This window comes from Lissotriton helveticus, chromosome 1_1 (assembly GCF_964261635.1).
Source record: "Lissotriton helveticus chromosome 1_1, aLisHel1.1, whole genome shotgun sequence".
In the NCBI taxonomy this organism is placed as follows: Eukaryota; Metazoa; Chordata; class Amphibia; order Caudata; family Salamandridae; genus Lissotriton; species Lissotriton helveticus.
This window is the reverse complement of record NC_136057.1, coordinates 108,676,966-108,699,035: the sequence shown is the minus strand read 5'-3', so window position 1 is coordinate 108,699,035 and position 22,070 is coordinate 108,676,966. Positions and strand designations below refer to the sequence as shown.

Genomic DNA, 22,070 nt, shown 5'->3' with positions numbered 1-22,070 from the left:
CTAAAGTTAGGATTTTGTCTTAAGTTCGTCTTAAGTCTGTCTTAAGTCTGTTTTAAGCCAAACTTAAGACAAAATCGTAACTTCTGTGAATACCAAAAGTAGTAAGTTTAGGATTTTGTCCTAAGTTAGTTCTGTGAATCGGGCCCAATGTCCATTAGCGTATTTACCGGCACTTTTGGACTTACGACATATTTTAACTATGCCCGTATTTTAGGCTCGAGTATCGGGCCTTTTTTGCTAAAACCTTTTTGCTAAATGTTTTTGTATATATGCACAATCACGATGTCTATTAGCTTATTTACCCGCACGTTTGGACTTGAGCCCTATATCAACTACGCCAGTATTTTAGGCTCGAGCGTCGGGGCTTTTTTGCTAAAACGTTTTGTATATATGCACTTTTCTAGATAATAATCTCACAGGAAATTCGGAGAGTATGTCTATTAGCTTGGTTACTTGCTTGATTCTTACCAATGGTTTCACCAGAATTTTAAATACGGTCCATAGCTACCATGCCTGCTTTTTAGGCTGGACTTTCGGGGTATCCATCCAATATTTTCAAGTTATTTATTCAGGGCACCCCCGTTTTATTTAAAAACATGCACATTTTAATTATCCTGTGCTCATCTACTTAGGACCAGTGAAGCATTGAGTTTTGATTACCTATTGGTTTTCCCACAGAGAATCCTAACTGGATCTCTGGAAATCACTGATTCATCCTAGAGCTATTCTATGAGCTGGCTTTATACTCCCTGGTAGATTGTTTCCCAATTTCTTCTGGTAAGATCCTTTGCTGGATCAAGCTTTCAATCCATGTATGATAATCTGCATAGGACTGATGGACTTTCTCCCATTTTTTCCTTCCACATTTAGGCAATTTCCTTAGTGGTTTATTCGACCCCTAACTGAAGGTACTATTCTGAAATATTGAGGCTACTACTTGTTGCCACCACAGGTGAGCCACTCACGGAGTAATCTCCTTGTCCAATTTTTATTAATTTTTATCACTTGACCCAAATACATATTCTTTATTGCACAGGCTGTTATTCGGGCCCAGTCCTGATAAAGGCCCGATGTGATGATTTAGATTTGCACACATAAAAGGGTCAAAACGTCAACCATATTCTCTGGTATTCCCGCAAACCTGCCAAGCTTATCCCACGTGTAAATATTGATAGAACACTGACTTGGACAGGCATCTGTTCCTACGGGATACCCAGAAAATGAATAATTAATGTATCATTGTAATTGGTGTATGTTTTAAGTCCATGATCTGAATGTACTTTCATTCTTTTGTATATGTCTCCAGTCCTTGTTCTTTCAATGTATATGTCCCTTAACAGTTCTGTGTTATTATGTAATGTAAGGTGATTCATTGTCCTTTCCAGCATTTTATGATATATATGATTATTAATATACCATAACATTCTTAATTTTGGTTTATATGAAAGCATGATTGAGTCATAAGCAGATACCTCTTCTCTGTGTACCTAGTAAGGAGAAGAAGGGGTTTGAAGCTTTAGGCACAATCCGTAGATAAGTCTAATCAAGTACTAAAAGTGATGTAATCACCTAAGAATGTTATGGCATTTAATGTAAAAAAAAATAAAAAATCTTTCTTATGATATAATATGATGTATTAGTAGTTGGTTTAAATGAATTGACAACATTGTAAATTACGGCCAAAATTTCTGGTTTTTAATGATTTTAGATTCGAACCCGTATTTATTTTCTTAAAAACTTGCAATAACCTTCATCGGACCTCACATTGCATACAAATATTTTTGCTGGAAAAGATAGGAGCGGGCTTTGTAATCTGATTGTTTTTTATTGTATGTCTATCTTTTATGGTTTTTTATAACCGAAATAAAGATTATTGACTTCACTTGGGTCATCAGACCTACATAAAATATTTGTGTAATAAGTAATGTTTTTTGTGAAAGAATTACAACACCCCAAAGAACCAATTGTTGTTGCAAAGCATCAGAAACCTCAGCATCGTCCTGGATGACAATCTTACAATGAACAAACAGGTCAAAGCTATGAACACTTCATGCAGCAACATCCTCAGAATGCTCCACAAGATCTTCAAATGGCTACCCACAAACACAAGAAGCACGGTCACTCAAGCATTTATTACCAGCAGACTCCGCTACGGCAATGCACTCCACTCTTTGTCGGCATCTCCAACCGCCTCAAACAAAGATTCCAGACCGTCCAAGCCATCGAAACCAGACTCATCCTTGACATCCTCAGAAAGGTCCACATCACTTTGTACCTCACCAGACTCCGCTGGCTGCCCATCCAGAAACGCTGCAAGTTTAAGCTGCTCATCCACACCTACAAGGCCCTCCACAACACAAGTCCTGCTTACCTCAACAACCACTCCAACTCTACCATCCCACCAGACAACTACGCTTCACCTCTCCATCGCACGAATCCCGTGCATCCACAGTAGCCGAACAGGAGGGGGCGCCTTCTCCTTCATCGCCAATAAAAACTGGAACTCTCTCTCTCTACACATCAGAACTGCTACTCCACTCCTCAACTTCTGCAAGGAGTGGAAGACGAGTGTTTTACCAGACGATCCGCAGTTCATGTAATAATGGATCTGACTCCTCCAGCCAGTCTATATACTCCACAAACTTAACCTGAAGATACCTCGCGAATGCCCTGGTGCCACAGTATATGTGACAGGATGGATATGCGAATTCTGTGCCACGTTTTAGCTGCTGACGGTGACTGCACTGCCGCACTTAGTAAAACAGAGCTGCAGCTGGAGGTGGCGAAATGCTGTGGGCAAAGTAGGTAGGGGAGCAGGGTTTGAGGGGCACCCTCATGAAAAAAGAAACCAAAAACAGCAAACACTGCGGAGCAAACACCGGCGCCGAGAGTGTGTCAGGGTTTGCCCCGCGGTGGCATATCTGCAAAGCGACTGAATGCCAAGATATGGGCATGTCCACATTGGAGAGATGTTGAGATGTCATATTGGTGATTACATTGGAATAAGAACAAAATTGTATCCCTGATCCTCAATGTTCGGTAGCGGTGTCCAAGTTAGAACTCTTCCCTTAGAAGCCTATGACCTGTGGTTTGTGTCTCTGGCAATATCCTGATCAGTAATCACTAATGTATGGAAAGCTGAAGAGCACCAGAAATGTGCATAAAAATAAACAAGCATGATTAAGAATTACACCGGAAAAGATGTTTGGAAAAGGCGACATGATACACAGCAAATGCTTGAAAGTAGTCTGGGATGCTTTGCAACTTAAAACAGCATTGTCTGACAGATATTTATGTGGTAAAATGTGCAAGTGACAGCTACCAGGGATAGACACTTTTTTTGTTGAGAAGGTGACATTTGAAGCACCTGGCCTGGATTTATTTGGTACAGATTTGTATTTTTTTTTTTGCTAGGAAATCAATAAAAATATGTAAAAAATGAGAATATTAGAAAATCTAACATAAGAATCTAAAAACCAGTGGCGTAACAATTCAGTACAGGGCAAGTACTCCAAAGGTCCATTCACTGATTTAGCGTTTTGTGGGACACTCCTTTGAACAGGTTTTAAAAGCTGGAAGGCAGGAGTCATCTTTTAATATCATTGTTTTTTGTTAATTATTAATGTGTGACAGGATTACATTGCTTCCATATCTGTGACAAAGGAATGGAGGCCTACTGGCCCACGCATGAAAACGTTTCTCTTTGACGCACTAAACCAGGTCCTTGTGTTAACGTCCCAGATCACGTTAAGTTTAAGTTTATATGCAGCCAGTATGCGGCAAGCACTGTGTGTACGAGTTAACCAGAGTAATGGAAACCTGTGAGTTCGGTTATGTAAGCCCTTGGCCTGTCCATGTGCACACAGGGTGGAGTTGAGGTTGTTCTGGCAGACAGTGTCATAAGCGGATGACACCCAACTGCTGTTCTCTTGGAAGAATAATGCGGCCTTCCCAGACAACAAAATTCACAACTGTCACACGGCAGTGTTTAGGTGGCTGTCCATGAACCAACTTAAATGTAACGCTGGGAAGACAGAGCTCTTCTTCTTTGGTCTAGGGGCTGAGACACTGTGGCAGTCTTTTTGGCGATCGGACGTCCTCCCCACCCTCCCCACTAACCCAAAATCTGGTGTCGAAAAACTTGGGCTTCAAATTTGATGGACAACTGCTATTTCGCACCAAAGTTAATTCTTGTTTTTCCCTACTTTGACTGCTTCGGAAGTTTGTTTATATTGTCCTTTATGGCTAGACAACAAGTGATTCAAGCCCTGATAATTTCACGGCTTGACTATGGGAACGGACTCTATTCAGGCCTGCCCAAAATACCTGATTGATACACCGCAGCTGGTCTAGAATGCAGCTGCTGGAACAACTTTTGGGCTCCCCGTAATTCCCACGCATCATGTCTTCTTAAGAGTCTTCAATGGCTCCCGGTGAGTAAGAGGATAATTTTTAAGATATTGCTTGTTACCCAGAAAGCCCTCCACAGAATGGGCCTAGGCTATTTACATGACAGAATTAAGTTCCACACCCCCAGAGAAACCTTTGTTCTGTAAATGTTTGTCTCACCAGAGTTCCACGGATCAGGAAGGCAAGGTCAGAGGGCAATGCCCTCTCCTTCCTGGGACACTCCCTCTGGAATAAGCTTCCACTGACACTCAGGTGCATCAAGGCGACGCCTGTGTTTTGGAAAAGACTTAAGAATTGGCGCTTTTCCAGTCCTGAGGTCTTTCCCTCATATTTTCCATCTGACATTCTTTCTGCAGTAGTACTGCTGACATCCTGCTGGAAAAATGCCTCAATTTTGCCCCTATTAAAAAAATCAAATTTGGATATCAGGAATCCAAATAACTATCGCCCCATAGCGAGGCTCCCTCTACCAGCCAAACTAATAGAAAAGGTGATGAATACCCAACTGAGATCAGAGCGATGACCGATGCGGGAGGCAGGGCTGCGCTGGTGTTGTTGGACCTCTCCGCGGCCTTCGACACGGTCCACCATGTGATCTTGCTTGACCGCTTGAAGGCATGCCGAGTACAAGGGAATGCGTTTAATATACTTAATGCATTCCTTTCCAGCAGAGTTCAGAGTGTGGCTTTAGGCGAATTTGAATCAAAACCCTTTGTCTTGCCCTGTGGGGTTCCTCAGGGTTCGTCCTTGAGCCCTACGCTATTTAATATATATGTCAGCTCGCTGGCCCCAGTAATTCGGGCTTTTGGCTTCGATCTTACCTCGTACGCTGAAGACACCCAGATTGTGGTGTCCTTGTTACCAGGGAAGGAAGAAGGAGCTGCCAGGAAATTTCAGGACTGCATGCTGGCGGTCAGAAACTGGATGGCGGTAAACTACCTTAAATTGAATTCAGCCAAAACTGAAGTCATAGTGTTTGGTTCAAATGTCAACTTCTGGAGCCCAAACCCCGTGTCCAAAGTCAAAAACTTGGGGGTGCTGATCGACGATCAACTTACCTTTCGATCTCAAGTCAACGCGTTATCCTCCTCCATTGCCTTTCTGCTTAAATCCATTCGCAAGATTCTGCTATTTATCCCAGGTAGTGGCAGAAAAACAGTGGTTACCACTCTGGTCTTGGCGCGGCTGGATTACGGTAATAGTCTGTTTCTTAACGCCCAACAGGGCATATTAAATAAATTGCAGGTTCTGCAGAATGCTGCAGCCCGGCTTATTCTGGGCATCCCAAAATACGCCCCCATGACCCAGGAGCTAGCCAAACTTCATTAGCTTCCGGTGCGAAAGCGGATCCTGTTCAAAGCACTGTGCCTGGTATTTAAGGCCTTGCGAGGCTTGGGCCATCATTTCTCCGGTGGTACTTCTATTGGTATCGCCCGACCAGACACCTTAGATCCGCTGATGCAGGGTTGATTGCAGTGCCTCGCATTAGGAGAGCATGCTGGGGAGGCAGAAGCTTTGTGCTGGGCCTTGCTCTTAGAAAGATGACTGACCTTATGGCCTTTAGAAGGGCGTTGAAGACCTGGCTGTTCACTAATTAATATCCGACTCGACTTTCCCCAAGGAGTGATACTTAGAGCCAGGACACCTACGGGTAACAGAGCGCTGTACAAATGTCAAAAATAAAAAATAAATTCCTAATGGTATAGGGACGCTGCAATCGAGCCAGAGGTGACAGGGCTTCCTTTAGTGATTCGATTAGGTCTTTTTATGTGAGGGCTGATGGTTAGTGTTCCTGAGCACCACCATTTTGTAGATGGTGGGGTGAACGACGGGTCCCAGTTGTGTGAGTAGTCCTAAAGTTTTATGGTGTTTCATAGGCTTAGCATCAGTGAGAGAGAGAGAGAGAGAAACTCAAACATGTCCTTATTTCTTGGACAATGGACTACAATCTCTGTCGTGCCTTTAGCGTGTTGAGCGGTGGTAGCAGCGTAGCATGTTTTGTGAATTAATAGTTGTGAACAGACCCTTTTTTCTGTGTCACATGAGTGGGGGCCTCCTGACGAGGGCTGGTGTCCACCTGACTGCGGTGTCCAGTCTCCCAGATGTGAGGAGCTGCACAGCTGTCATGAGCTCATAGCAGCCAGTCTGACAGGCGTGTCTGACCTGGAGGAGTGAGTGCAGCTACTGAAGGTGCTGAGAGGTGGCCACAGAGCTATTTACTAAACACGCACTGATAGGAACAAGAGGCTGCGTTAATAGTCAATTGACCCATGGGATAGATATTCACCCATACTCTCAACTCTCAAAAAAGAGAATCATGGCTCATGCAGAAAACTTTGAGCAAGAAATTGAATTGTTGAAGTAATCAGAAAATTTCAACATAGAGGCTATCAAAAAACATAGCAGAAAAACCATGATAAACTGACAGAAATTCTCACTTTTGCATCAATTTTATCTTAGTTGAAGATTTGGATCAATGAGGAGGTCCACAAGATAGTTTTAAAATATATTTTAATACAAATTTAAAAACATTTAAAAAATATCAAAACTTTTTGACACAACAGTTCATTATCGGGTAAAAATATCAAATGTTCCCTTATTTGTAGAAAATTAAGAATCCAAATTTAAACTAAGGGCACCCAAGGATGTCTTTAAAAAACGTTTTAGCTGATAAACTGGACATGAGATAAGAGTTTCCTGATTTACCTCAAACATATTTATTGCATATTTAAAATTTCTATAGAATGCACACTTTTCTTATTTCATATCAAAACTTTCTGTAAGTGACAGTGAAAGATATCTAATTGTGTTTTCTTTGTTCATCTGCAGCCGGTGCCTCCACCGTACTACCGCTGCCAGGCCTTACACAAAACCATTCATTATCCTGAATTCTAGTTTAAGTGCTGGTACTGCCAGAAGTGTATTCAAATTACATATTTTCCTTAAAATTGTTATTCAATTTTATTTAAAAAGTAGCATTTTGAAATATCTATGCATTCTATAGTGTCCAGCAGAGTCTAAGAGACTATTGCTTGATATACAGGTGATAAATGTAGAAAGTACCTATGGACATTGTAATAAGCCTCTAACCCACCTACGCAACGAGGAGTTGTTTAATGTGTGCTCACTTTCATTCTGGGTATCAGACGATATTTCGTCCAAGTAAGGGTGAAGGCTTCCAGCTACTCTTTACCAGGGTGCCAATCACAGCTGCAATGTTTACGAAACTTATTTCCCTTAAAAATCAAACCTTTACTCTTGGAAATATAAACTTTCAAAAAGTGGGAAACAGCAAACTGACAGAGAGAAAACAGGAGGGTATTGGGACCCTGAGATGTTAAATCCAAGATAACAATATCATCTACATAAAGTAAACATTACAGATGGTGGACTCCTACAGACATCCCTGTTTCAATCCATTATTAGTATGAATTACGGCTTAGAGGCCACCGTCCTCTCCTAAAAGTTCTTGCTGCCAGGTCGAGGAATGTAAGGCAATAATGCTGTGGAAACTTCTATGAATGCTGCAAAGACCGTTTTTTTCTCTTCTGGACTCTGTGGTGAAGGTGGTGGGCCGCATGATACTTGACACACTTGTATCTTGGGTTGATGAAAACAACTTTTTATCCGCTATCCAATAAGGCTTTCGCCCAGGTCGTTCCACTGTGAAACAGTGTTTTAAACCTGTACATGACTCTGAACAAATACACTGTGGCTCGTTCCAGCCCCATATGGCTCCCAGTGAAATTTCGAGTGCAGTTCAAATGTCTCTGTGTGGCCCATAAGGCACTCTTTGGGAAAGCCCCAGAGTACATTAAGCAACGTCTAAAGAGGTACATTCCTGGGAGGTCATTGCGCTCAGGAACAACTTCCAACCTGCTTCAACCCAGGTTCAAATTAAAGACCAAAGGAGGCAGGGCCTTGTCTGTGCTCCTTCCACAACTGTGGAGCGAGCTCCCACCTACCTTGAAAGATGAATCGCAGCTTCTACCTTTCAGAAAGAAACTAAAAACCTATCTTTTCAGAAAGGCCTTCATGACATCATAGGAGGTGTAACAATTGAGGTTCTAGGGTCATTAGTGTGTTATGTTCTTTCTGGTAAGCGCTTAGAGACCGGCGGTGATAGGCGCTATACAAGTAATCCCTAACATAACATAACATAACATATACCTAGCCTTCATGGACCTGTCCTCAGCATTCCACTGGGTCAATAGGTCCAAGCTGTGGCAGGTGATGTCCTATTGGCATTGACAGTAACATCATTTTATTTCTGCGGGATCTTCACAGTTTTTCCGCTATTCAAAGGATCTGAGAGTGTCCAGTCAGCTTGACATCAAGAGAGGGGTGTGTCAGGGGTGCATTTTAGCACCTTTTCTTTTTAACCTATATATTAATTCCTTAAAGAAGACCCTTTTGGCCACAAATGCTGATTGTCCCCAGGTAGGCAAGCGTAGCCTGCCAGTCCTCCTATACGCAGACGACGCAGTCCTTGGGCGAGGACAGCTAGGTGCCTACAACTTCTTCTGAATTCTTTTGCCCTTTTTATGAAGGACTTGGACCTTTAGTTTCATCATTCCAAGTCGTGCATTATGCAGGTGGGACCTCGTAAAGCTAAGCAGTTCACTTTTAAATTTGGACTTTCGTCAATACCGAAGACCAATGTTTTCTCTTATTTGGGAGTTGTGTTTGACGATTCCTTGAGTTGGTGCCCTTTGCTTACTTGGAAGAAAGGGGATCTAGTGAAAGCTTTTGCAGCTGTTTTTAACTTTGCCAGCAGAGTGGGAGGGAAGCCAATAGGTTTTTTTTTAAGACATATGAAGACAAATATATCTCAAAGGTTAGTAATGGGAGTGAGATATGGGGCCATATAGGGGTAGGGGCAGTGCAAAGTACTGAAAACTCTTTACTACGATGGGCCCTTCCTGTCCCACAAAGCACCCCGTTTGATGTCGTGCACGAAGAGTTGGGGATGCCTTTCCTCTCAGATGTACTGGCTTTCCGTCCCCTGGCTTTGTGGCTTAATAATGGGGCTAATTAGGAAAATATACTTAGCAAAGATGTCCTATGGGAATGCCTTTCACTTGACCCTGTTTCAAGCATCCGATGGCTCCAGTATGTAAGAGTTGGCCTCTCCAGGGTAGGTAGGAACTATTTGCTAACCCTAAGCGCATATGTAAGAGGGACCTTTCTCTGGTCAAAGAGTGTTTTTTAAGAATGAGCTGCTGTGACAGAGAGGGAAATGAGCTGTGTAAGCCTAGTGTGCGTAAGTACATTGTGTTAAAAACGGTACCAACCACGAACCTTATCTTCTAGGGCTTAAAAGCATCCATGATCTTTTTCTATTGACCCGGTTTCGGCTCAACCTCTTCTATTACCTCTTGGCACACCCTTATGGCTCCCACAGAGGCCTCATGCCCTGTGGCTGCAACGGTGAGTGTCATCAGGACATGATGCACTTTTATAATGTTTTGTAGTTTTTATGCTGTCCCTAGAAAGGTATTTATTATTCCCATTCTCAAAAAAGCGGGTTTTAGGAGGGTGAAACAAGCTCTTATCTTTTTACAACTCCTCTCTAATGACACTGTTTTGCATATGCTTAACTTTTTACGGGTCACTGTTAGACTCAGGTCAAGCTGCGATTAACTTCTGTACTGTAATTTATGAATTTTTATCTTGTGTTCTGATTAACTTGGACATAAATATATTTGTCAATCTGTAACTTGGAAGATGTTTTTCTTTTATAAAACCGAATAAAGCTTGTTGATAATAATCACTAGGGGATTCATTTACAGGGTAGCATGGTATCCCTCACAATAACTCCAGGAGTCACAGTCCACACAATGTACATGCTTTGTTCCCCCTCCTTCCAACCTTACATGTACCCCTAATCACCTGCCCAAACCTCTCCCTGGGGATGCCAATGTGGTCCTCCGTCATCCCACAGACAATATTTTTGGCCCCTTTGAAACTGCCCATACAATAAAAATGCTGCAGTTGTAAATACATATCAACTACCATTTGTTGTGTTTGAAACATTTTATTGAATAATAAAACCTAATAAACATAAGCTGATTATTAAAGCAAAACAAAACATCAGTTGCCATACACATAAGAGACAAAAGTAGTACATAAAAATCAACATACTGTAACAGCAAAGTTATGTAGAGCACAATTCTTAATTTCGGGCAATCTTTAAAGTTCAACAATAGAAACGTTCATAAAGAACAGGAAAGGAAACAAAGAATTTGGGATACAGTGATTTCATTAATGGAATACTTCCTACATATAGAAAAATAAATACTAATTATTTTCCTTAAACAATAAATGTCCTCACATTAAGATACTAAGAGACATATATTGAACAATTAACATTTCATATGTAATTAGAATTCAATTTGAATATTTTAACCTCCTCCGCATTATTTGACTCATAATTACAACCTGAATACTTTCTGGAAAGGAACCACCTCATGGGGTTTAAAATCACATCTTTTCCAACAATAGGATTCAAATTATAAACATGAAGTTGAAATTCAATTGATTGATTCAGGCCATTTTGGAGATCAACAATTTTAAATATATACAAAATCCATACACTTTTGTAAAATTGTCACCAAACTTGAATTCAGTCCACTTTTTGATTAAACACTTCCTATTACAGCAAGCATCACAGGACAACTTGTTGTTATCTTCGCAATTAGTGATCATGTTTCGTTTGGCAACAACAATAAATATGTTTAGAATTTTACCTCCAAAAGCAAAGACATGCTATTTCTGAATCATGGTGCACAATAAAATGTAGAAACAGAAGGGCATCTTTTGGTGTAGCATTCATTAAGGTTTCACCAGGCTTGAAACTAGAATTCCTAAACTTTTGGACATTTAAATGTCATATTTTAAAAGAATTCCCACAGACACAGCATGAGGTCCGTGAAAAATTGAAGATGAGTGAATTGCACTTAGACAACATGTGCTGATTAGTAATCTATTGATGTAAAATACAGTGGTCAGGCAATGCTTGTGGATCTAATCTATTCAGATTGTAACTCCATAGTTTGTTCAATAAATTGACTGAGCATAATACTTGAAGGTCCATCTCTCAGATCAGTTCTATTACAGTTTTATTTGCAATAACACTAAAAGAGATCAATGGAAAATAGGTTTTAAAAGCCATGGGTAGAATTGATCCTTGGTCTAAATCTAGATTATTGTCTGCAATAGAAACCAGTACAAACAGATCAAATATAAAAGCATTGAAAATGTTTATTATAGTGGTTTAGAGTAAACACAGATAACACACATTGTTCCTGGAACTCAAAAAATGTATCGAAAGATTATGATTACAACCTATTTTATGTCCAGAGACCGGTTTAGATGCTTTCCTGTTTCAGTGACAACATTTGCAAATATATTTAAGAAAACATTAATGCTGGATGTCAGAAATTCTGTCTTTAAGTATTGTGTAAGAGTTATGTGTGATGGTTTTTATTTGATCTGAAGCAACACTAACACTAAATAGGTACGTGCACTGGTTATCATTCAACTAACATTATTAGCAAACTTAATTGGAGGGAATTGAGAACAATTGACTCATGTACCAAGGGTTTTATTGTTAAAAAATCCACTGGTTCGGTAATTCCCAGAGTTTGCAAATGCTAAGCCGCTTTTTGAAATGTACTAAGCCCATTTAACAATTAAGAATTTGGAAGGGGAATATTAATAGTGTCCCTTCTAAATACGTAATACATCCTTAAGGTATGTATTAAGCTTTGAAACCATACGTGGGCTGAAAAACAGTAACAGGAGGTAGTAACCCAAGGGGACATTTGTGAATCTGAAAGTAAAATGGGGTGCATTAAAAATGCCTTTATTTAAAAGCCATCACAGACACAGTAGTGTGCTGACTCCACAAGCAACCAGTTTTACCAAATGGATTATTAATACATGAACCTCAGTATTTCCTAAATATTGTTGAAATGTAGTCTCTAATGTTTTTGTTATGTGGTGTAAATATTTGTTTCTATTATTTTATTTCCCATTTCCATGTTGTCATGAAATGTACCTATTCTTTTTGTGAAACATATTGAAATATCTTTATCACAATTTTTGGGGCATTCTAAAAAGTGTTTTCACTCTCTAACTTAAAGCTTCCTAAGAAAAATACTGACGCGCAGTCCTGGTTTCTCCTAGATCATTTAGCTTTCTCACTAAACCAAGCACAATATTGCTTTGAGAGAGGTGGTTATTGTAGTTAAACACACTGGAGTTAGTTTAGAAAAGACAAATATAGAATTTCCTTTATCTTTAGAAATAATACTTGCAAAAGTATATGTGCAATAATTTCAGATAATTTACTGATAAAGATATCAGATAAAGATCCCCTAATTTCTTATACCTTGTGGTATTAAAAATCTGCTTGAATTAACAGACTTCTCTTCTAGATAAATCCAGGTATGAGAAGGTATTAAATGCAATTATCAACTTTCCGTTATTTTAACACATTTTCTCAGTGCACAGAGTATTTTTCCTACATTGATCACAATATTTCAAGCAATGGTCTGTGCTTAAACGTACAATGAAGGGGTAAAAATGTATTTCTACCACAATCAAGAAACCCTTGGGTCTATGAGGATTACTGTGGCAAATGAAAACCTAGCTAAGATGAAATATCCCTTTAAAGGGAAGATTTCCCTCACCCACCATAGTTGGCATGCTTCCTCATTCAGAACCTCCTCCCACCGTTATACCTAGTTACAGAACAGGGTACAGCCCCCTCACTGAGAGGGAGGAGTTCAGGCATGTTTTGTTATAGAGAATGGTATACGAAATACCACAAAAATGAGCTCAGGGTAGTGGGGGCAGCAGAGTGAAAGTTAATAAGACTTCAACATGTTTCAGCCTATTAACCCTCCAAAGAGGTGTTTGCGGCTTTCTTCAGGACCTAATCAAAAGTGCTGATGCTCATTGTACTCAATCAATAACAAGCATTGGCATAGCCAATAGGTCTCGCCTTTGGGACCTTATAAGTGTTTAGCCATGCAGATCCAGTAACAATGTGAAATAATTTCTCTTAAAAAAGAAGACTATAAACTAACTAAGCTAGACGTGATTTTATAACTGGTTAATCAAATGTTTCTGGAGGTTTAGTATATATAAAGAACTCCTTTTTTCTATGGCGTGTCATATAAAATTGATGCTCTAAATTTTGGTAAGAGTACACAATGTCAAAAAAATTCAATACTGCTTTTATATCAATTTACTTTTGAAAGCTTGAAGTGAAAGAGAATTCTAAATGTCATTTGCTTATGAGTAGGCGCTAATGACTATTTCCAGATGACAATGTAGTTAACATTGTTTTGTAAAAGATGTGTTAGAAGTATAGGTAGGGAAAATGGCTATTTTGGCCAAAGGCTCCCCTTTCTTTATGCATGCTAGTTTTAATTTGTAAACAGAATCACCATTCATTTTTTTATGTGGTACACTGTAATGTTAGATGAATCTGTTTTACCCTTTTGATAAGCAAGAGATGACGATGAACCGTTTTTTCGTCCCTGGTTTTAAATGGATTCAGGTTGGAACAGACAAGGTGTTGGTTGACTGCCTCAGAAAATATTTGTTTCCCGCATGCTGCTTCAGTGGAAGAGGCGGCTGCATGCCTGCAGATATGGCCAGATCATTACTTGGCTGGTTCAGTTCACCAGTGGGGCTAGAATAGAAGCTGTTCAGGGCAGGGGCTTAGCTTTCTATTGGTGCAGCAGGTGCAGTGGCACCAGCTCCCAGACGCCTTAAAGGCCCACTGAACCCTGATAACTGTGTTTGTCACAGTTCACACAGAGGCCTGAGGGCCCCACAGAACAATGATTATTGCTGTTTTCCACAGTCCAAACAGAGGGCAGGGGTCACATTTCCTTTCTTGTTTTGGGGCCTGGGGCACACAGGCTAGGCCACTGGTTAAGGATGCATTGGGGAAGAGGTGGGGAGACAGGTGGATATTTAAACAGCTCGACAATGACTTCATGCCTGGGTATTAAAGTATTCATTGCAATTAAGGACTGAAGCAGGAATAGATCTCATAATATCGGGAGGCCTACTTACAAATGCAGCTCGATAAGCGGCTGCCTTTTAACATCTCACTTATCACCTCTCCTAATTTACAGTTTTATTTTAGATGCAGACTTAAATCGTGACCTATGAATATGTTTATCTATCTTTAGGTTCCAAATGGCCCATCTTTTCCATATGCAAGTATCAGACAGGTCGGGAACACCCTATGGCGTTGAACTTCATAAAGCCACATTAATCACTGGTCTTGAAATGCAAATGGCAGCCTTAAGCAAGCAGGTGTAATCTACGTAATCTCATTATGTTCAGGGTACGGGAGGGTGTTTAGGGCGTAAAGACTTTGACAAAAACATTGCTGCCACCGTAGAAATTCAATCTTCCTTGTCCTACCTTTGTATACAAGTAGTACCACATACTTTGTATACCTGAATTAAATAGGCACACAAAATAGTACCGTATTTAAAGGCCCAGTTCAGAATTACAGGGAAGGTGCACTGTCCCAGACTACACAACGGTGCAGTCTTCAGCGGGTGCTGTCATGTCACACAGGGGGAGTACACCAGATTATGCTGGAAAAAGCATGTGGTGCCCCAACGTAGGGGCAGTTGTAAACCACCAGTCTGCTTACAAAGTAGCTTCTGGCAGCTATTAAACAAGGTGGCACGTTTTCCCTGCAGGTGGTTGGGGTCTGTCACCATCCTGTCAGGTGGGGGTATACAATCAGTGCGCCTCCTAACTGCTTGTTTGCCCTTTTGCCCATGTCAATAATACAGTGCAGTCGCAAGACATAAGGTTTTCCCACATTTGAATGTGGCCATGCCCAATACAAAGGAAAGCATGTCCGCTGAGAATCTCTCCTACGTGATCCACACTACATAAAGGGCTATGGAAGTGTCTGCAGCCTCTTCTGTAGAACAAAAACCAAAATGCCCATGGGACACAGAAAGAGGGTGCACCCCGATGCTTCATTATGTACGAGGACCTTTGGAGTTCGTCTGTACTAAGCGAGTGACAGAGTTAGTGGAGTGTTTTTTGCCCTCTATGTCACTCTACTTCTAAGCACCTAATCAGACCCCCCAGGATATAGCAGCATGGATTCGCAAATTTAGCGGCACAAATATGGAAATTTAGCGGCACAAATATTGAAATTTAGCGGCATTTTTGCGGCACTTTATTTTACTCATAATCATTAATTTTCAGCCTTAAATCAATGGACACCGTTTTAGCAGAGTATTCCACTTTGAATAGGCAACTTGGAATATGGAATAGAGGAAGCAGCCCACAGGTGAAGGTTGTTATCCCTTGGAAATGCAATTCTCCATTTGCTTTAGCATAGCCTGGGATTTCTTCAGGCAGCGCAGCCTTTGAGACGGCTGCTGGCCCGAACGCTGCTCAGATAAACGCCTTCTTGAGACTGGCACTTTTTATTCTCAATCACTGCCTGCACATACAAAGCAATGGGCATGTCTGCAATGAGGGTGAACATTTTCCTACTAGGGTGACATTACAATCTCTAAAAAACACTGGAGGAAAATGCAAGATGTGCGGAAGGGGGCCGCACATCAGTAGGGGCTGAGGGGGCCCCCTCAAGGACGGGTAAGCCTGGGGCCCCCTCCCGCACTGCGTGGGCTGCGGGGGGCCTTTGTTACACCCCTGATCCGCTCTCCCCTCTCACTTTATTAGGCTTTTCGTACCCCTTTCATTCACTCTGTGCTCCCTTTCCCTCATCCTGGGTGAGCTGAGGGGTTTTCATTATAAGGCGCCGTCATTCCATCTTTGTTCTGCGCCCTGCGGGTTATCCTGCTTTTCATTCAAAGAGGGGCAGGGAGAAATTCACAGGTAAGGGCTCCCTAATTATCTGTCTAATCGCTGCTATCCTCATGCAGATGCAGCGATTAGGCCCAGAGAGACGGACCAGCCGGCAGATATTGATCAAAATCCCCTGGGCTTCCTGGGCCCCCTGGGCCTCCAAACTCTGTAGCTTTTGAAAGCGTGAGGCCCCCTGGCTGCGAGCCGGCGTGGGGGCCCTGGCACTGTTGTCATGTGGGCACGTGTCTGGCACACAATCTGTCGCTGGTGTGGCATCAGTGTGGTTTTGGTTGAGAGGTCTCTCCCATGAGGTTACCAGCTTTCCATCACCGAGTGGAGTCTAGTGCACCTGCACCATTAGTCGTATGAGTGGCTGTGTCCCTGTGTCAGATGAAGCCCATCTTCAATGAGCCATGGGTGTACGCGAGTGTGAGTGCTCGACTCGTATTCATCTGTGGGGCGGCACGGAATCACTAACGAATCTTCTAGAACGGCATGCATGCCTGTTGCCTGTCTGTTGCGTATGTGTGCAAGACAACCGGTGGCAGCAAGTGCTAGGCATATCTGGGCATGTGGGATGTGTGTCCTTACAGGGCACTTTGTGCATTGAGGTGGACGAGGGGCCTGAACAGGTAAGGAGTGTGTGTAAAATGCCCCTCCCCACACACACACACACACACATGTCTCAGAATCTCCCACATATGCCAACGGCTCAGCCTGGCTCGGGGCGCTGGGCCTGCCGACTCCAAGGCCAGGCCGTCATGGAGAGGGGCTCAGAGATGTCACATCCACTTATGGGTGGAGGGAGGCAAAGTAAAAGCAGTTAGCATAGCGGCGGCCCTGACGGGATAAACATCTCTTCTGCGGCTCGCGCACACCCCTCTGCTGCACGGGTCCCGATTTCGCGGCACTTTAAAAAAAAATCTCGGCACTTTAACAAAAGTGCCGATTTTGCGGCAAACCATGAAATCGCGATATCCTGGAGGGTCTGCCTAATACAGCTTGTACAGTGGTTACGGTCATCTGTTCACTTACATTATGCTTAATATAAATAGTGCACAATTTCGGCGTTTGTGTCTGCCTCTGTGGTTCTGAAATTCTGGACCCTACTGTCATCCCAGTATCGAGATCCAATACCCGTGCCACAAAATATCAACATCCCATGACGAATTTGGTGTCAACGGACCGGTAATGATTATGACATCATCCCTGTATATTTGCGTGATGATCGAGGAATGCCAACACCCCTAAATCGTAGTTTCCGTTCCGACCCCTCAGACTCCATTTTGTAAACGGCATCCATCTTGTGTCTTGCCCTCCTGATAAGTCAATTGAGAAAGGTCGAGCTTGATCTAAAAGGACACGTCCACCTCTCCCTGACTCCCCCCTGACCTGTCCCAACTGACTCCCTTGCCTCCAGCCAAACCTGTTTGAGCAGCTCCTCGCCCAGTGGCCGAATACGATAGCATCAATGCATAACATACCATAAACCATTCACCGCGTACAGATCATGTTTTCTACACACACACACACCTGTCCGCGTTCCTTGTTTATGGCCAGTTTTATGACTAGGAGGTGCCCTTCTTTATTGGGGTTTCATCGATATCTGATGGGAGTTCCGGGACTGGCTGGGTAATCTATCACGAACGGGACGCCCAAAATATGGGCTTGCCTACATGACTTCGCTCTTTGTATTGTTGTAGAAATATGTGTACAGCCATATCATAAACTCAAGAATTCTTATTATTTCTGTATATAAGGAGAAGGCTTGTTCTGTAAAAACGAACAGTCTCCTGAGAACACACGATCCGCGTTGTCGTGCTTCTAGGACACATGTTACTTGGTAGCTGCCAATAAAACTTGATCTCTGACTGCGACTAGAAGACTCCGTGTTTCTGTGGTCCGGAACAAGGGAGAACTCAGAGGTCTTCGGGTGTTATTCCCTGGCACCACCGGGTTCTTAAAAACCCGGCACCTCACCTACAACATGGACCTGATACAAATAGCAGTACCTACAAGTTGGATGGGACAATTCAACAAGAGTCTAGGATACTCCAGCACAGATGACTTTGCATCAACATTACGGGGCATCAGTCTTGCTGGCAAGCCAACTTTGTATACATTATTATCAGAGACTATACTTGCCTCTTGGATACAACTTTACAACAGAATTTTATGAATTTTCGTACAGTTGTATTTATATAATAAAACAACCTACCCACAATAATTGATCTATCTATTTATCTTTTTGGGTTCTGGAGTAGCATGCTACTCGCTGAAAAGCACTTCAACACTCTCAAAAACATTTTATATTTCCCTACACTAATTCACCACTAATCATTTTTGGATTCTGGAGTAGCGTGCTACTCACCGAAAAAGCGCTTCAAATTGACCCTAACGCACTCCGCTGCTCACAGAACTCTGCGTTGAGCGGTTGAGTTTTTTTGACGCTTTGCGGAGTTCTTCATTGCGGAACACCGCCTAGGCCTAATCTTATCATGAACATTTAGATTTCAGTCATATGTTAAGAAACAAGCGTGAGTAGAAACCTTTTGGGTGGAGAAAATTAAAGACATTAATATTGTGAATTTTTTGTTAATTAGTTGATGTTTGCAAGTATGAACACTTCTCTGTATCAAGTAAAGACCTTGAGAGTTTTGTAACTTTCAGATAGTCAAATTGTGCATTTTGTTGCAATTAAAACATTTTCAAGGCCTGAAATTTCTTTGGAGGTTGCATGCGGGCAGCCTAAGTTATCCTGCAAGAATTTCTTGCTGAATCCTATTGCAACTACAATATGTGCTCTCTCATGTAAAGTCAGGTTATTAGAAGCTTTTCTGCAACTCAAGATACGCCTTACTTTTCACCTGGTGTGGGTGCATTTCTCATGTTAAGTGAGATCTCCTTTCTGAGTATAACGTTTCTGGCTTTCCCCTCCTGTATAAGGCTTTAGTCCAGTGTGAATTCTCTCATGTGAAATGACATTGTATTCGTGAATAAACCTTATCTGACATTCCTAACACACATAAGGCGTTTTTCTCCCTTGTGAGTTTACTCATGTCAAGTGAGAAGTAATTTGTGACCAAAACTTGGCTTGCATTTCGAGCACTCATAAGGTTTTTCCCCAGAGTGGGATCTCTCATGAAGCATAACTCTGTTTTTCAGATTCAAGCTTTTATGGCATAAGGATTTTCTCCAGTTTCGAGTTTCTCATGGTGAGATAGCGTTTTTCTCTGCAGCTTTTCTGGCATTCAGAGCACTCATAAGGTTTTCATCAGTATGGAGTTGATTATGGTTAGTGAGGCTGTGCCTATCAAAAAATAGGAATTTCTAGCATTCACAGCATTGGTAATATTTTTTCCCTGTGTGCGTCTGCTCATGTAGAGTGAGATTGCATTTAAAATTGATGCTTTTCTGGCACTTGGAGCACTGAAGTATTTTTGATGGTGTGTTTTCTTATGGTGCATGTAACCATCACTACCTCTGAATCTTTTCTGACATTTAGAGCACTGATAATGTTTTTCCCCCAGTGTGGATTCTCACATGTGCAGTGAGATCAGATTTACGGCTGAAACATTTTTGGCATTCGGAGCACTGATAAGGTTTTTCACCAGTGTGGGTTCTTATATGGTGAGTGAGATTGATTTTTTCACTGAAACATTTGTGGCATTCAATGCACTGATAAGGTTTTTCCCCAGTGTGGGTTCTTGTATGTGTAGTGAGTATTATTTTCTCACTGAAACATTTCTGGCATTCAATGCACTGATAAGGTTTTTCCCCAGTGTGGATTCTTATATGCTGCGTGAGACTACTTTTTATACTGAAACATTTCTGGCATTCAGAGCACTGATAAGGATGTTCCACAGAATGGGTCATTGCATGTTGAGAAAGACTTGGTTGGTTACAAAACCTTTCCTGGCTTTCAGAGCACTAATAAGGTTTTTCCCCAGTGTGGGTCTGTATATGCTGGGTGAGACCGAGTTTGTTTTTGAAACATTTCTGGCATTCGGAGCACTGATAAGGTTTTTCCCCAGTGTGGATTCTTATGTGCTTTGTGAGACTACTTTTTAAACTGAAACCTTTCTGGCATTCAGAGCACTGATAAGGTTTTTCCCCAGTGTGGGTTAATACATGTTGAGAAAGACTTTGTTTTTTACAAAACCTTTTCTGGCATTCAGAGCACTGATATGGTTTTTCCCCAGTGTGGGTTCTTATATGATGAGTGAGACTGTTTTTGTCAATGAAACATTTCTGGCATTCCGTGCAATTATAAGGTTTTTCCCCAGTGTGGGTTCTTATATGATGAATGAGATTGTTTTTTGTACTGAAACATTTGTGGCATTCAGAGCACTGGTAAAGTTTTTCCCCAGTGTGGGTTAATACATGTTGAGAAAGACTTTGTTTTTTACAAAACCTTTTCTGGCATTCAGAGCACTGATAAGGTTTTTCCCCAGTGTGGGTCCTTGTATGTACAGTAAGGTCTCTTTTTTCACTGAAATATTTATGGCATTCAGAGCACTGGTAAGGTTTTTCCACAGAGTGGGTTAATAGATGTCGATTTAGACTCCCTTTGAAACTAAACCTTTTCTGGCATTCAGAGCACTGGTAAGGTTTTTCGCCAGAGTGGGTTATTACATGTCGAGAAAGACTTTGTTTTTTACAAAACCTTTTCTGACATTCAGAGCACTGATATGGCTTTTCCCCAGTGTGGGTTCTTATATGATGAGTGAGACTGTTTTTGTCAATGAAACATTTCTGGCATTCCGTGCAATGATAAGGTTTTTCCCCAGTGTGGGTTCTTATATGATGAATGAGATTGTTTTTTGTACTGAAACATTTGTGGCATTCAGAGCACTGGTAAAGTTTTTCCCCAGTGTGGGTTAATACATGTTGAGAAAGACTTTGTTTTTTACAAAACCTTTTCTGGCATTCAGAGCACTGATAAGGTTTTTCCCCAGTGTGGGTCCTTGTATGTACAGTAAGGTCTCTTTTTTCACTGAAATATTTATGGCATTCAGAGCACTGGTAAGGTTTTTCCACAAAGTGGGTTAATAGATGTCGATTTAGACTCCCTTTGAAACTAAACCTTTTCTGGCATTCAGAGCACTGGTAAGGTTTTTCGCCAGAGTGGGTTATTACATGTCGAGAAAGACTTTGTTTGTTATAAAACCTTTCCTGGCATTCAGAGCACTGATAAGGTTTGTCCCCAGTGTGGATTCTTATATGTTCAGTGAGATAAGAATTACTGCTGAAACTTTTTTGGCATTCAGAGCACTGATAAGGGTTTTCCACAGAGTGGATTTGTATGTGATGTGTGAGCCTACTTTTTAAACTGAAACATTTCTGGCATTCAGAGCACTGGTAAGGTTTTTCTACAGAGTGGGTTAATACATGTCGAGAAAGACTTTGTTTTTTACAAAACCTTTTCTGGCATTCAGAGCACTGATAAGGTTTTTCCCCAGTGTGGGTCCTTGTATGTACAGTAAGGTCTCTTTTTTCACTGAAATATTTATGGCATTCAGAGCACTGGTAAGGTTTTTCCACAAAGTGGGTTAATAGATGTCGATTTAGACTCCCTTTGAAACTAAACCTTTTCTGGCATTCAGAGCACTGGTAAGGTTTTTCGCCAGAGTGGGTTATTACATGTCGAGAAAGACTTTGTTTGTTACAAAACCTTTTCTGGCATTCAGAGCACGGATAAGGTTTTTCCCCAGTGTGGATTCTCATATGCTCAGTGAGATAAGATTTACTGCTGAAACTTTTTTGGCATTCAGAGCACTGAGAGAGGA

General features: G+C 41.5%; 1 pseudogene; it reads right to left on the bottom strand.

Moving 5' to 3' along the window:
* Positions 1-18,822: 18,822 nt before the first annotated feature.
* Positions 18,823-21,622, bottom strand: LOC144759245 (uncharacterized; annotated as a pseudogene).
* Between the last annotated feature and the right edge of the window lie 448 nt (positions 21,623-22,070).